Here is a 12,229-nt window from a genome sequence, read left to right as displayed (position 1 = left end):
GACCCTGTCTCAAAACAAGAACAACAAGAAACCAAACAAACTAACCAATCAAACAAAAACATCCCCTCCCCCCAAACAACCATCCAACAAGAAGGTACAAATTAGGCATAAGCTTAACTTTGAAAGCGAAAGTTCTCTAAAGTTAAACCTTAAAGAAGAGAGAATCTGAAACTATATCCACAGATTGGTAGAAAGTATGTCGGAACTATGGCTGTATTGCTGAAAGTAATCCGATTCAAGGCTAGGTCAGCATACCACAGAAATGCTTGCAGATCCATGCATATTGCTGTGCACTTGCCATGGACAGTTCTGGTGCACAAAAGCCAGAAAGTGGAAACACTAGTTCCCCAGCAAGGGAAAATGGATACAAAGAATGCGTTACAAGTGTACAGTGGAATACTATTCAGCCAAGAAGAAAAATGGAATCAGGACGTTTGCAGGAACATGGCTGGAACTGGAAATCAGATTGAGAAAGCAAATGCTGCGGATTTCTCTCTTGTGTGGAGCCTAGATTTAAAATTATGCATGTGAGTGTGTGAGCATTTTGCAGTGATCAAACGAAAAGGAGAATCATATCATCGTGATGGAAGAAGAGCTTTTAAAGGGGCGGGGAGAGGAGGGAGTAATGACCTTCTTTAACTACCAAAGCTAAAGTCAGTTCTTCCAAACTCCCCAGCATTTGACATGAGCTGATTTCTTGGAAAAACCATCAGAGACTATTGCCTCTGGGGTAATCTAGGGAGAGTCAGGCAGCATGTTTGGAAGTCAGCCAGACCTCAGAACGTAAGCCATTCTGTCCCCTTCCACTACAGAGTGTGACTGAGACAGTTAAAAAAAAAAAAAAAAAAAGCACAAAGGAAAACTATCAAATTAGAGTGCGAGTCACGTGTCATGGAGAAGCCATGAGGGAGCTGTCTCTGTCTCTAGAGGCTCTGCCCACCCTGATTCTGGTCAACCCTGATCAACGGCAGGCCCTGCTTCTGTAAAGAACAGCCTGTCTCCTTGGGACGGAGGCCTGAAATTTTCCAAAGCTCTTTCGGTTTTAGTAGGGCCTTGGCTCAAACACAGTAACACTGAAGGGGTGGGGGGTGGGGTGTAACCTGCCCACAGGTCTCCAGCGTACACAGCCGAGTTCCAGTTGTTGGGAAGAGAACAGACTGGAATGATCCTTGCCATGGAACGTGGGAGGAGTGGATCATGACACCGGCTTTCCTGTATGCTTCCTCATCTGTTAGTTCTGGAAGGAGCGGGCTTCTGGAATTCAGCTGAACAGTGAGAATTTTTCCCTGTTTCTTTTCGGTTCCACGTGTTAACTGAGGATTCCCACACAGAGTGCCCCAGACCTCGAGGCAACTTTGCAGTTGGCAGTGGGTTTCTGCCTGGCTTAGGCCAGGAAGAGGGACCTCAGGAAGGGGAAGGTTCCTCAACAGAGGATCTGAGGTGTCCTCAGTGAAGCTGTGTCTAAACTGGTCAGCAAGATGTGTTTACTTCAATAAAAGCCAGCTGGCAGCTATACAGTCAACACAGGCTTAAGTTTTAGGAATGTGTTGATGTAACCTTGGAGACATGTACATATGTATGAAGTCTGGATGTGGGTGAGTGTACACACAGCCCAAACTGTGTGACTGTTCCCCCTGTGTGCCTCCCCCTGCTGGTTTTCACATTAAATTAAACACTACCAGTTTGACATGATAAAAACTCCTCAGGTTATCTCTTGTATAACACTGAAAATACAGTGAATTCTATATCTCACACCTTACAACTTGGTTCCTTAGTAAGGTGATGGTAGGAGGGAGGGAAGCTGCATTTCCACAAGGTGTAGAACCTTCCAGAGGTCATCATGGACCTGGGTTGTAGTCCTCCGCTCTTTGAGTCAAGCAGATACCATCCCTTCAGATGATTAATTTTCAGAATTTCCCATTTGCATGTTTATTGGTTATTTTTCAATGCCAGTTACCATAGCAGAAAGAAAGTGAGAAACAGCATCGTTCCTGGTGCTCTGTGACATGCACAGATCAGGGACAATGGGAGTAACACCAACACTATCTATTCCTTATTTGCTTATTGTTTGCTACTATTATTTTACACTGTGCCATCCAGGCTGACCTCAGATTCTGCATTCTCCAGTCTCTAGCTCCGGAGTGCTGGGCCTACAAGTGTGTACCACCACACCTGGCTTCTAACACTGTGTAATAAAGTATCTCCTCCAGCTAAACAACCAAGTGCACTCTCACTGGGGTTGTCAGCACAGGACTTACTGAGCAGTGCTGGTTTCTGCTCTTCTCCTCCCTAGGTGTTAACTTCTTCCTACCCGCAATATGGGGCAATCATTCCTGAAGGAAGAGAAAAACAAGCAAAACAAAACCAGCAAAAACTCTGATCCTGGAAAAGGGCTGAAAACCCGGTCAAGTCCAGTATCCTGCCTGGACCCAAACGGAGTCTGCTGTCACTGGCAGTGAGACTGGAAACTGTCTGTCTTCTGCCTAGCGATCCACAGTCGCAAAAGAGAGGATGGGTCCTAGGGGAGCAAAAGAGCCGGAGCACTGAGAAGTCCCTCCCCCAGGGCCCGGACACACAGAGCCTGCAGGAAACTGAGACTGACTATCGTCACCAAAGGCTGTCAATCAAGAGTAATGTTGATAACAAGCCACACAGCAGACTATCACTGGGGAAGCTACAAGGGCAAGAGAGAGGCTGAGTAGGAAGTCCTGAGAGAAATCCTCCTGTGAGGGCCAAGGACAAGGTACCAGTGCCTGACACTGGAGTAATTTAAATCCTTTGATGTACTGAAGGTAACTAGCAACACCAAAACCCAAGCCAAGCTCAACTATGGATAGACTGACCAGACCTCCTACACTACAGCTTCACAGAGGACAGTATGGTCCTTCTTCCTTCCCTGGCCCTTTTCTTCCTCCCTCCCTCCCTCCTTCCCTCCCTCCCTCCCTCCTTCCCTCCCTCATTCCCTCCCTTCCTCCCTCCCTCCCTCCCTCCCTCATTCCCTCCCTTCCTCCCTCCCTCCCTCCCTCCCTCATTCCCTCCCTCCCTCCTCCCTCTCTTCCCCTCTCTTCCCCCCACTTTCCCCCTCTCTCCCCTCCATCCTTCCCTCTGTTTTTCCTCCTTTCTGAGATAGTGTCTTGTGATGTAGCCTAGACTGGCCTAGAACTTATAAAAGTCTCACTATGTTTCCAAAGCTGGCCTGAAACTCGTGATTCTCCTGCTTCAGCCTCTCAAGTGCTGTGATTATGTACATTTCTAGGAGTAAAGACCATTTACAACAGTTTTTGCCATTGTTTCACCAGAGTGTCTCATAGCATCACACACACACACACACACACACACACACACACACACACACACACACACACACACACAGAGAGAGAGAGAGAGAGAGAGAGAGAGAGAGAGAGGCAGACACAGAGACAGACAGACAGGGAAATGAAAGCAAAGGACAGACCCAGGTGTATGCTTTATCAGACCACTTTGAAGTAACTATGTGTTCTGTATTAAGCAATCTATAGCGATCGGATGAATACATGGAAAGTGTCAGAAGATAGATGAAGAGTACAAAAGAATCAAGAGAAATGGTAGAATTTTAAAAGCGTACTGTCACAACTCCTTCAACAGCCTTATCAGCAGTTGCACAAGTCCCAAGCATGAATAGCACAGTTAATTCAACTGAACTGCAATGCCAGGAGTCAGGGAAAATAATAAAACACAACATATAAAGAGTTACACAACAAAAGCAAGCAGCTGTACATATGAAATAGGAAAGAATAAAAATTTGAAGAGATAATTGAAGAGAAGAATTTCCAATTTGATTGGGGAAAAGTCACAAGTCCGAGAAGCTTAGCTTTATCTAGGCTGGAATGTATGGGAAAGACACTAAACACATCATAGTAGAAGTGTTGAAAACCCAAAATAAAGTTTGAAGGAAACCAGAGAAAATAGATCCCAAATGTCAAAGCAAGCTAAAATGACAAAGCATCACACACAGAGGAACAAAGACTAACAATAGGTTTCTCATGAGAAACAGTGCAATAAAGAAAACAATGTAGGGGCTGGGGATTTAGCTCAGTGGTAGAGCGCTTACCTAGGAAGCGCAAGGCCCTGGGTTCGGTCCCCAGCTCCGAAAAAAAAGAACCAAAAAAAAAAAAAAAAAAAGAAAACAATGTAACATTATCTTCAAAATAGAGAAAAGAAAATTGTGAATTCTGAATTTCATGCTTGAAAATATTTACCAAAAATGAAGCTAAATGAAATCTATTCCACACACATAGCAGCCAAGCATGTTCAAAGCAGGTTCAGTTCCTGGGAAGAAAAGTCATATACAAAGTCTGAGACTATTTATTTAGCAAGCCTAAAATACAAGATACATTAGAAGAAAAATCTCAGGGCTGGGGAGATGACTCAGTTGGTAAAGTGATTATTGCATAGGTCTCACGGTGGGGAAGGGGAAGGCTGGGGCCCTCGTGCCAGCCAGAGAATGCTGACATCTGACTGGGCACAAATGCTTGGTAAGGCACTCCTCATCTGAATCTAAATCTCCCCTCAGAGCCCTGATGATAGGTTCTGAGGTCACTGGATCTCTCTTCCTTCCTCTTCCCAACGTGGCCACATCAAATATATCTCTCTAATTGCTGTATCGAGGGCAAAGCAGCCCAGCCCAACTTGACCCTAAAAATTAATAATTAATATATTACTATGAATTAACAATACCCATTAATATAGAATGTGTATGTTCATACACAGAAAGAGAGAAAGAAGAAAATGCCCATACATGAACTTTGAAAGCCTAAAGACATGTAAGTAAATAAATTTAAGTATACAAACATACCATACATATTTATTCATGACTCATTCACTAAGTAAATACTTACCTTTCTAGTAGGTCCTATGCTAGGACCTAGGAATAATAAGCCAGAATCAGTGCTTGATTTAAGAAGTTCACGATTGCAGGGTGGTGGTCATTCATGCCTGTAATTCTAGGCAGAGGCAGACAAGTCACTGAATTCAAAGGCAGTAATAATAATAATAATAATAATAATAATAATAATAATAATAATAAATCAACACTTTTATAACCAATGAAGAACCAGCCGCTTCCATTTCAGATTTAAAAACCATCTCATAGTAAACACAAATTAGGTTCATCCCTGTTTATGATGACACCTCTGTTTCTCACGGATTGGTCGCCCATCTGTTCTAGGAATGCCAATCGTATCTTTGTTTCAAAAGTTGCTTACACCCATCTTGCAACCCCACCTTTGTTTTAAAAGGTTATATGACCACATGACCACCTACCTTGTTAGGCCTACCTTGCAACCACATCTTTGTCTGAGGAGGAAGTGACTTGTTACTCTTATGTTCTGCTCCTCCTGTAAACCTGCCTGTTTTGGCCAACAAATCCTCCATTTGGAAACTCCCTACCCCCTACCTTGTCTTCCTCACATCCAGTGCTGATCTCTCCAACCCCACCTTAGGGGGAGGCAGCCCAGGTTGAGTAATTTTTAAAAGCTTGCTTTAATTAATTTGGCCATGTCGATTTGAGTCTGTGGTCTTTCTCCTCCCATTTTTGGTATTAACACCAGGCAATCAGTACTACAGTGCCTTTGTACACCAGACCCTGCAGTTGCACAGAGAAGAGTTGAATCAAGTCTGTCCTGCTGACACATGGAGGGACATCCTTTCCATTGTGATAAGAAAAGTCATGTGTGTGGTGGTGCGCACTGGGATCACCAACACTTGGGAGGCTGAGACCAGTGGAGCTGTGTGAGTTCCAGGACAGCCATGAATATATGGTGAGACTCTGACTTGGTTGGGTTTGTTCCTAGGCTTTCTAATACTTGTGGTGTTGTTGTAAGTAGGATTCCCCGAGTCCTTTCTCAGCATGTTCACTATTACAAATGCATGAAATAGTTATTGCTCTATTGACTTTATTTTGCTACTTTGTTGAATTTTTGCTGTCAGTGTTTTCAGGGAGCCAGGGTCTTCTGAGTTCAGGACTATGCTCTCAGCAAGTAGGAATAACATCTTCCTTTCTTATCTGTATTCTTTTCGTTGTCTGCTTGCTCTACCTTAGCTAACATCGCAAGCACTATGCTGAGTAAGACTGATAGAAATGGACATCCTTGTCTCATTTCTAATTTTAGAGAAAATGTTTAACATTTCCCTTACTCAGTATGCTGTTGGCTCTGGGTCCGTCATGTTAGTGTATAAACTTTACTGTGTTGAAGTAGGAACCTTTTAGATCTAGTTTTGCTTTCTCCTTCCTTCTGTCCTTTCTTCCTTCTTTCCTTCCTTGTTTCTTTCTTTCTCTTTCTTTCTCTAGCTTAGGTTGGCCTTGACATCAATATGTACCTTGGACTGGTCTGTCCAGCTCTCTCTCTCTCTCTCTCTCTCTCTCTCTCTCTCTCTCTCTCTCTCTCTCTCTCTCTCTCTCCATGCATGTGCCACAGCATGTGACATCATGTGGCTGTCAGAGGCTGACTTGTAGGAATTGTCTCCTACAGTGTGAGTCCTGAAGATCAAAGTCAGGTCATCGGCTGGATGATGGATGTCTTTACCAGTTGAGCTGTATCACCAGGCCCTGTTGATTATATTTAGGTTTTCCGTATCCTCTTAGGCCAATTTTAGTAGTGTAGATAGTCCAGATGTGTATTCATTGCTCATTGATTGTTCAACTTACTGGAGTATATGTCTTTACAATAATCCTTACAGACATACTGGATTTACTCCTTCTGTCGTCACAAATTCTTTTTAACCCCTAAGTTTATTAATTTGGGTTTTCTCTTTATCTGGTTAGTTTGGCTAAGGGCTGGTTAATCTTGTTAATATTAGCGCTCACAGCTTTAAATCTCCCTAGATCTGCCTGTTTTATCTCACGGATTGTGATATGCTGTCTCCATTCTCACTTGCTTCCAATGTTTTGTTTCTGAGACAGCATCTCATGCATCTCAGCTGACCTGAGGTTCCGTACACAGTCAAGGTGAGCGTGAACACAATCATCCCAACTCTATTTCCTGAGCCCTGAGATTACAGGCATGCACTATCATGCCCCAGCTCTGTAGTGCTGGGACCGAACCCAAGCTTTCGTGCATGCAGGGTAAACACCACGTTATAGCTCCAGCCCCTGGTTCTAGGAATTTATAATTTCTCTGCTGGTTTCTTCAACAACCCATTCAGATGGGTATTATTCAGTTCCTATGGGCTTGTATAGTTTTTCTGGCTATCAGTTTATAAGTTCATCAACTTACAAAAGCAAGGAGTATTATCTGGACTGTTTTGTGTTTGTTAAGACCTTCTTTGTACCTAGAAGATGATCTATTTTATAGAAAGTTCCACAAGCTGCTGAAAAAGATGTCTACTCTGCAGGTGATGGGTGGAATGTTCCGTTCAGTCCATTCGATCTTGATCTGCACCACAATTTAACTCTTAAGTTTCCTTCTTGAGTTTTATGTCTATATGACTTGTCTTTGTGAGAGTAGGGTTATGGTGTCACTATTATTGTAATAAGGCCTAGTCGTCCTTTTATGTCTGCTAATGTTTTGACGTTTTTAATTTTTCTAAATTAGATATCAGATGCACATATGTTTGCAACCATCATATGTCCTTGGTCAACTGCTTTTCTTTTCAACACAACCGGACCTTCTTTGTCTCTTCTGACAAATCGTGGCTTGAAGTCTGCCTTATTGGAGGTGAACTCAAAACCAGCCCAAGCTCTGAACTGCTACGTTGTCAGCCCAAGAGATGAGTTGGCTGTCAATAGCAAACAAATGGAACCTTAATTTTTAAAAATAAAGTCAGCCAAGTTGCCTTTTGATTGGTAAGCTAAGACCACTTGCATTAAGTATCACAATTGAGAAGTATGAACTAATTCTTGTCACTTTGCTTTCTCTAATGTTCCATTCTTTCCTAATTATTGTTTGTTTATCTGCAATATTTATGTTCCCCCATGACTGTATTTGTCTCCCCCTGCCTCCCCACGCATAGTATTCCTTTAGTATCTTCTGCAACGTTAGCTTAGTGGCTATGGGTTCTCTTAGTTTATGCTTATCTTGGAAAAATTTTGTTGCTCCTTTGATTTTGAAAGATAATTTTGCTGGGTATAATAATACAGATTGGCAGGGTTTTCTTTCAAGCCTGGAAATACATCATTCTATATTCTCCCGATCTTTTAGGCTTTCTGCTGGGAAATAAGCCATTGTTCTAATGAGGTCGCCCTTTTTGCCTTCACTGTCAGATTCTTTGGTCTATGCTCTTGGTGCTTTAACTATGTTGTAGTGTGAGGGCATTCTTTTCTGCTCATGTCTGTTCAAAGTTCTAGAAGCCTATCCTGGGATATCTACATGCTCCCCAAGATTTGAGAGTTTCTTGCTACCATTTCATTAAACAGGGTTTCTATGCCTTTAGTTTGTACCTTGATTAGTTCTTATATCTAAAAAAAAAAAAAAGTAAGTTTGGGACAAGGAAGATGGGCCCATGAGTGAGTGGAGGTGCTTACCCCAAAGCCTGACAACCGGAGCTCAAGTCCCAGGACCCACATGGTGCAAGGAAGGATATATACATATGTATATGTATGTATGTATGTATGTATGTATGTATATATATATATATATACACACACACACACATACACACATATATGGATAATTATTTTAGAGATTTATTTTTGTATGTATGAGCACCACGGAACTCAGAAGAGGACATTGGATCACCTGGAACTGGAGTTATACAACATTGTGAGCTACTTCGTGGGTATTGAGAATCAAGCCCAGGTCTTCTGCAAGAACAGCCAGTGCTCTCTCTGGCTGAGCCATCTCTCCAGTCCTTCATCTCTGTCTTGATGTTCTGTTTACATTTTTTTTCTTTGCTACTATCTGAATGTCCCGATTCCTCTTCAAGCCCCTAAATTCTCATCTGCTGGTGAGGTTGTTTTTATTTGACTTACTACGTCTTTCATTTCCAAGATTTCTCTTCCTTTTGTAAAAATCTCTCTATTGAGGATCCTTCTCACGCCCTGTACTGTTTCCCTTTATCCACTCGTTTCTCCATATTTTCGGGAAGCCCGCCCACCTGGAAGGAGAGACAAAACTACTTGGCAACCAACACCTTCAACCACTGAGCCAGCTCTGCCAGCTCACGGCCCCATGTTTTTCCTTCAAGTTGAGAAACACAGAACCCTCTCAAGAGCAGCTCTAAGTTCCTCCAAGTCCAGAGGGTTTTTCTGTTCCTGTCTCTGTTTTTCCCCCACTATGTGACTCTCTTTCCCTTTTGTTAACACTCCACCACTGCTGTGCTATTTGAGTCGAACTCCCTTTGCCCTGATATCCAGAGTTTCTGCGTCTCCTGGAGTCTGTGTCCAATCATGGATTTCAGTGTGCTTTCCTGCCTCTCTGTGAAGCTTGTTCCTGCGTATTTCCATGCTGAAGTGTGGGGAGATTGAAACGCTCACTTCTATCTACCTTGCTGACTCTCAGGCTGTTCTCCTTAGCCCCATCCTCCGCCTCTGTCAGATGTCATGTGCTGAGCAGCCTGGCTTCATGAACCTTTCCTCCATAACACTGTCTCTCCTCAGGCCCACAGCAATGGACTGGAACCTCCCAAACCATGAGTGCAAATGAACAAATTAAAGTTGTTTTTCTCAAATATTTTGTCACTAGCAAGATAAGGAAGAGACATGGTTATTTTAGTTCTGTGGCCTGCCAGCTTGATTTGGAGGCAGTACCAACCCATACAAACAAGGCCCTGGTTTCTGGGTGGGAGTAAAAGAAAGATAGGTACACAGTTGCTAACAGAAGCCCATTCAGGGCCTAGCAAAATTCTGATAACCCAGATTTTCCAAGTTTCTTTTCATACCCCATGTCTTAGTTAGGGTTACTATTGCTGTGATTAAACTCCAGAACCAAAGCAATTTGGGTAGGAAAGGGACTATCTGGCCTACCCTTCCACATCACTGTCTATCATTGAAGGAAGTCAGGACAGGAACTCAAACAGGGTGGGAACCTAGAAGCAGGAGCTGATGCAGAGGCCATGGAGGAGTGCTGCTTATTGGCTTGTTTCCATGGCTTGCTCAGCCTGTTTTCTTATGGAACCCAAGACCACCAACCAGCCCAGGAGTGACCCCATCTACCATGGGCTGAGTCTTCCCAATCAATCACTAAGTAATTAAATGTCCTTTAGGCTTGCCTACAGCCTGATCTTATAGAGAGGCATTTTTCTCAATTGAGGCTCCCTCCTCTCAAATGACTTTTACTTGTATCTGTTTGACATAAAACTATTCAATACACCCTGTCTACCAGGAAGGGGCCTGTGATTCTGCATCCAAACACGAGTGTCTATACAAATCCAGATTTTTCCAGAAAGTGACAGGAAAAGATGTGGAAAACTATCTTCAGTCCAGCATAAATGAAAATGAATGGCAACCAAGACTGAATACCAAATTGGCAAGAAAGGCACAATTTGTTACTGTCTCGCAAGAGGCAAGTTCTCAAAAGTCTATCAACTCCCCAGTACGGAAATTGTCATGAGCTGACTTGGTGGAATGCTGTATGCCATGTGTAAACCACGACTGTTTAGTGACAGAAGCCAAGGACAAAAGAGGACATAGTACATGATTCCATTTATAGCTTGTGTAAAAATGTAAGTTAATTTGTGCTCTTACAGCCAAGATGGTGTGAACCCTAGGGTAGTGAGTGACTTACAAAGACAGCGAGGACACCTCTGCCTGCCTGTTACTATGTTTATTGTGCACTGCAGAAACTTGTGCTTTTCAGGGTGTAGTCAATTCTTCAATACCAAGTTAAAACTATAAGAAACTTACAAATGAGGTCTAATTTACATGTTAATTTGTTCTTGTCTAGCTACGGTGTGTAACAACGCTTGCTCAGGTGACCTTAATATTAATTAAATATAAACTTAATCTTTCAGATCTACACGTATGGGAATGAAGATCCAGAAAAATTAAACAACACACTGTCTCACGGTTGTCGGGAAACGGAACTGAGAACACTTGAAGTGTGCAACCTTCAAATCTCTTGCCAGTAACTGGCTGTTTCGCTAGGCAGATTCACCAAGCTTTTGGTTTGTCTCAAGAGCAGTGGTTCTCAACCTTCCTAATGCTGTAACCCTTTAATATAGTTTCTCATGTGGTGGCCTCCAACCATAAAAATACTTTGAGGTTACTTCATAACTGTAATTTTGCTACTGCTATGAATCTAATATAAATATCGGATATGTAGGACATGAGACATTCAACTCATGTGAAAGGGTCTAGACCCACAAGGTCAAACAAAGGGTCTAGACCCACAGGTTTAGAACTATTGTTCTGGAGCAAAGCTGCACTAGGTAATGAGGCTTGGCTCTGAGTGGTCCAGGACTGGACACGTGGCGGAGTCTTAATGATGTTCCTCTTTTACAGGGAATTGGCATGGGTGGAGATGTTTAGGACATTAGCGGGCCTGCTGCAGACACTGCCCATCCTTAGACAGGGTGACCAGGCGACAGTTACCACCTTTCCAAAGCGTCTGTCTCCCACCACTATATCAAAGCCAGTTAGGATAGGATGAAAGACATCAAAGTTAGGTTCCTGACTTGGGTCCACATTCCTTGCTGACCATTTTTTGGGCAAGTAGGGAGCAGAAAAGTAGAGATAAAATGTGGCTAGAGACCGATTGTGTAAAGTTCTCAGCAACCGATGTCCAATATTGTGCGCGTGCGTGCGTGCGTGCGTGCGTGCGTGTGTTTGTGTGTGTGTGTGTTGCCTCTGTGCTCCCAGCTTACATTCTTGTCGGCCCTTTATGTCATCTGAGTCAGTCTGACCTAGGAGAGTGTTTGTACTGGTTCCTGCTTAGATCCAAGGCAACCCTGTCTGAGCTCCCCTGCACTTGGAAGGCTCTAGATCTGGAAACCAGCAGCGTCCATTTACCCACAGGAATTCCGGAGGTTTTTTCCAGAAGCTTCCCCATCAACCTTATATCACACATCATGGCAGCGATGCGACACCTAATGGCCAAGAGAGAAACTCCAGCCTGCGCCCCTCTCAACAGGGGGCTTAGGGAATACCCGGAGGAGGCTGTTTCTTTCCTTCCAAACTCAGGCTCCTTGTACTGGGCTTGCAGAGCCCATGCCCTGGTGCTGCCAAATCCACTCAGCTCAGCCCTTAATCACACCCTGTCCTGGGGTGCGCTCAGTTTCATGTGTAATCACTTTAAACCACTTTACCCAATAAGAC

At 43.4% G+C, this 12,229-nt stretch overlaps 1 long non-coding RNA gene across 1 annotated transcript; it reads left to right on the top strand.

Moving 5' to 3' along the window:
* The first annotated feature begins 1,055 nt into the window (after nt 1-1,055).
* Nucleotides 1,056-11,235, top strand: LOC148005033 (uncharacterized). Its single transcript, XR_015622658.1, has 6 exons — nt 1,056-1,272; nt 2,294-2,792; nt 5,589-5,798; nt 6,941-6,985; nt 7,572-7,822; nt 10,927-11,235. It is a non-coding gene; the product is annotated as an uncharacterized LOC148005033 (long non-coding RNA).
* Nucleotides 11,236-12,229: the final 994 nt, after the last annotated feature.

The sequence above is a fragment of the Rattus norvegicus genome, chromosome 6 (genome assembly GCF_021556685.1).
Source record: "Rattus norvegicus strain SHRSP/BbbUtx chromosome 6, alternate assembly SHRSP_T2T, whole genome shotgun sequence".
NCBI lineage: Eukaryota > Metazoa > Chordata > Mammalia > Rodentia > Muridae > Rattus > Rattus norvegicus.
Note: the sequence above shows the minus strand (reverse complement) of the source record. Positions and strands in the feature narration are given on the sequence as shown.